We start from the raw sequence: 4,645 nt of genomic DNA on the forward strand, positions 1-4,645 counted from the left end.
TTTCATTTATGTCAATTGACACATGAGTTAGTTGTTTCTTTGCATAAATTTGTTCCCACAATTTTTCACGAAATAAAAGTATCAAATTGTAATAAGTGCCAAAAAAATTTTAAAAAAATCAAACAACAATGAGTTTGGAGAATATATATATATATTAAAGATGAGAAAAAAAAATACAAATTACACAACGGTCTCTACTCACGCTTCCTGTGACTCTGTGAGCCAGCACCCAGAGAATCGGGAACCCCTACTCCCGATACCTCATGGATTACGTCAGCTCCACCCCCACATTCTTTTTAGTACTTTAAACTTTGATTAATCAAAGCAAGCTACAAGAGCACAGGGCATTTCCAAACGCTCTAATATATAGCAATGCCATCCCAGTGACTCCAATATCTCTCTCTCCCTCTGTGTAGCGAACAAATTCATCTCTCTCTCTCTCTCTAACAATGGCGAAAGCACCGGAAGAAGAGCACCCCGTGAAGGCGTTCGGATGGGCGGCCAGGGAAACTTCTGGAGTCCTGTCTCCGTTCACGTTCTCTAGAAGGTTAGAGTTTGTCTGTGGGCGGATTCTTTCATATTTTTTTTTACCAGCTAGCAATGAATTGATCGAAATCAAGTAATGAGTTTTGGGTTCTGTTCTGTTTTGTTTTGTTTTGTTTCTTCTTGGAAATTGAGAGTGATTGTGGCGACATTTTCAGGGTCACAAATGATGAAGATGTGAGTTTCAAGATTTTGTACTGTGGGATTTGCCACACTGATCTTCACTTTGTGAAGAATGACTGGGGAAATTCCACTTATCCCCTTCTCCCTGGGTACGTTTTCAATGATATATATATAAACACACACTCTGTGATTATGAGTGTATAGTTTGATCAAACACGGTTACGGTACACACCTACGATATACACTTTCGTATTTTGAACCACAAAAATGTATATCCTACAACAAAATCTCGCAATTGAACACCAAAAAAATTTGTATCTTTGACCAGAAAAATTCATAACCAACACCACAAAATTTTGTAACTTTTGCACTGTCTTTTTTTTAACCTGCGAAGACTTTTTTACTGCAAAAATTCATATGAATTTATATATTTTGCCACAAAAATCTAATAACACCAAAATTCATAAAAGTAATGGTTCAAAAAGCTGAAATGGTGGATTAATCTTATGAATTTTGTGGTTTCATTATATGAATTTTTCAAGACCTATTGGCTAAAGCTTCTTCTTCTGTTTTTTTTTTGCTAAGCGCCTATTGACTAAAGCTATAGAACATGTATCAAGCAAGAACAAGATAATTTACTTTCTGCTAAAGCTGATTTTGTCAATAACAACGCCGCATAAAAGCATGAACATGATTGATACATGCAGGCATGAGGTTGTGGGAGTGGTGACAGAAGTTGGCAGCAAGGTACAGAAGTACAAAGTTGGAGACAGAGTCGGGGTGGGAGGCATGGTTGGAGCCTGTCACACATGCGAAAGCTGCGAGAACAACCTCGAAAACTACTGTCCCAAAATGATACTAACTTACAATGCCGTGGATCATGACGGAACCAAGACATGCGGAGGTTATTCAGATCACATGGTCGCTAATGAGCGCTACATCGTTCGGATTCCTGACAATCTGCCACTTGATGCTGCTGCTCCTCTCCTCTGTGCTGGGATCACGACTTACAGCGCACTGACATATTTCGGGCTTGATAAGCCTGGTACGAAAGTGGGTGTGGTGGGTTGGGCCATGTGGCTGTTAAATTTGCCAAGGCTTTCGGGGCTATGGTGACCGTTATAAGTACCTCCCCCAGCAAGAAGCAGGAAGCTATCGAAGCACTTGGTGCCAATTCATTCTTGGTCAGCGGTAATCAAGACGAAATGCAGGTATTCCTTCTTTCCACCTAATGAGTGATATTAAACATTAGAGATTCGTAAGTTTGTAGCGAAATTAAACATATTGACTTGTTGAGTTATTATATATAGGCTGCAATGGGTACTTTGGATGGAATCATTGACACAGTATCTGCAGTTCATGCGCTGGTACCATTGTTGTTTCTGTTGAAGTGTCATGGAAAGGTCATCATGGTTGGTGCTCCAGAAAAGCCACTCGATTTACCGGTCTTTCCTTTGATCATGGGTACGTAAGAGCTTTTCCAATTCACTATAACTGTAATCATACATTGAAGCTTACTTGTCGAGGGGCTTTTTCCTTCATTTAGCTTGCAAATTCGCAAGGTCTAAATAGCATAGCCAACTCTGTCTGCATTTTTGTTGTATATATGAGTGTGTACGTGTCTCTCGTTTCTTCTATTTAACTAGTATGTCCTACCGGACTTGGGTATTGCAGGGAGGAAGATGGTAGCTGGAAGTTGCAGTGGTGGAATGAAGGAAACGCAAGAGATGATCGATTTTGCTGGCAAACACAACATTACTCCAAAAATTGAGGTCATTCCAATGGACTATGTGAACACAGCTATGGAGCGTCTCGCCAAAGCTGATGTTAAATACCGGTTCGTCCTTGACATTGGAAACATGCTGAAAGCTGCTTAGTCGATCGACCTAGGTCATTCTTCCGAGATGTGAATTACGTTGGTGGTGTGATATGGCCACGTGAAAGGGCGAATTGGATGGTGTGATGTCTTGTTAAGTTTGTGTGTTGTTTGGCTGTTATTGTCAGTATCGAAACATTCTCTTTATTTTTTTTAATAACGCAATTAGTTGATGATCCTATGGGCAGCGTGCCCTTGAAAAATAGGGGCGGATCGATGAGCGGCGCTTTTTTGGCAGACAAACGCTCAATACAGAGTCGCCACTTGGATTTGAAGGTCCGACACCTAAGGACCGAACTTGAAACGCTCGCTGCGCTGTTTGATTTTTGAAAAAGGTGAAGGCACAGGTCTGTCAGAACCATATCTGGGTTCGGGAGCTAGGTTACGAGAGGGGAAGGGTTTTAAGGCACCCCTCTCGCCCAATCCAGAGATCGGTCTCTACTTAGACATTTGAAAACATTTGCGATTCTGTTTGATTAATCAATTCTTTAGCCATTTAGGGTGAGGAACAGTTTAATGGGGATTAAAATTATAACAGTTTGCAGGATGTGATAGATAGCATGGATGAGCAGTTAGTATAGGATGAAAACAGACTGCTGTGGAAGTTTAAACAAACTGGGAGGCCCCTTTTTGGAGTGATGTATGCAGGTGGAAACCAGCATGCACTGAACAAGTCACTGCATGCTGTTCACTCCTGCGCGCGCAACTCCAATACACGCACGCGCCAGTGAGCTCAAACCCACAACTCTTATTCTCAAACCCTTTGGGCTCTAGAAGGACCAGTGCACACCCAGGATAAACCAAGCAGTTTATAGGCAGTTGATAAGCAATTCTAAGCAGTTTAAAGGCTAAAAGAGACCTGCAAATTAACAAAACACCCCATAAACAGTGCAAGGACAAAATAATGACCTCAAGCCAAGCTACCCGTGTAAGGCCACTCATTGGTCAGAGGCGTTTTGGCGCGCGATGGTCGCGCCCTGGCACGCGATGGTCTGAGCCTTTTAACCAGTGTTTAGTTTACACGTTTCTGGGTTCTGGGATAGGTCCAGAATGATCCCAGTGGTACTCTAAAACAACAAAAATACATATTGAACTAAGACTAACAATTCTAACAAAGAAAAGTAGTAAACTAGTTGTTAACATGCTTAACAGTGATCTATATGTAAATAAATACACAAAAACAGCAAAACACTAATCCCCACACAGACCATCGCGCGCAGACTGGAACAGTCATGCGCGTGAGTGGCTCCATCGCGCTCTGGTTCTTGCCTCGACGGTTTTCAAAATCTTGCCAGCTTTAGGACCAGGACTTGTATTGATTACCAGCTTTGGCCCTGCCAGCCCCCATCAGGGATCAAAACAGAAAACAGTAGGTATGCTGTACCTTGGTTGAGTTTGAAACGAATTTGAGCTTTGAGGTTTGATTGAGGTTTTTGAAAAGGTTGAGGTGTAAGAACAAGCTTTGTTCTTGGATGTATGTTTGATTGACTTTGTAACCTATATAGGTTTTCCCAACTCTTCAAATTTGGAACCCTTTCAATGGAAGAACCATGGGGGTATAAATAGGGAGAGAGAGAGAGGTAGATATGGGCTGCAAGGAGAGGAGTTCAGCTAATCCACGAAGCCTGGTTGAGGTTGCATTGGTGGCTGAGTTTCCTTCTCAAGAAAAGTTAGTGGTAGGTTTGACTGTCGCGCGATGGAGTCAGTCTGTCGCGCGATGGTGCGCCCTGGCACGCGATGGTCAATGGTCAACCTTTGACTGTTGACCACCATCTGGCAGTTTGACCGTCGCGCGCGGGAGTCAATCCGTCTCGCGATGGTGCACCCCGGCGCGAGATGGTTGCGCCTGGCGCGCGTGTACCACCTACTCACGCGTTAGTCAACGGTCAAGCTTTGACCATTGACCAACACTTGTCAAGTTGATCTACCCGCGCAGGCTTCAAATTAGCGCGCATCAGTAGGGTTTTTGGCCTTTTGAAGTGGCTTAAGCTAGGATTAGGTTCAAGGGTTTTGTAAACACTCAAAACTCAAACATTTATCATTCCCGGGGTGTTCCTGAACCAATTCATCATCGGGGAATCAAATACCGTAAGTAAACTAATC

The 4,645-nt window shown here is 42.7% G+C and overlaps 1 pseudogene; it reads left to right on the top strand.

Moving 5' to 3' along the window:
- The first annotated feature begins 341 nt into the window (after positions 1 to 341).
- Positions 342 to 2,663, top strand: LOC131304275 (probable mannitol dehydrogenase; annotated as a pseudogene).
- Positions 2,664 to 4,645: the final 1,982 nt, after the last annotated feature.

Source organism: Rhododendron vialii, chromosome 10a (assembly GCF_030253575.1).
Source record: "Rhododendron vialii isolate Sample 1 chromosome 10a, ASM3025357v1".
NCBI classification, from domain to species: Eukaryota; Viridiplantae; Streptophyta; class Magnoliopsida; order Ericales; family Ericaceae; genus Rhododendron; species Rhododendron vialii.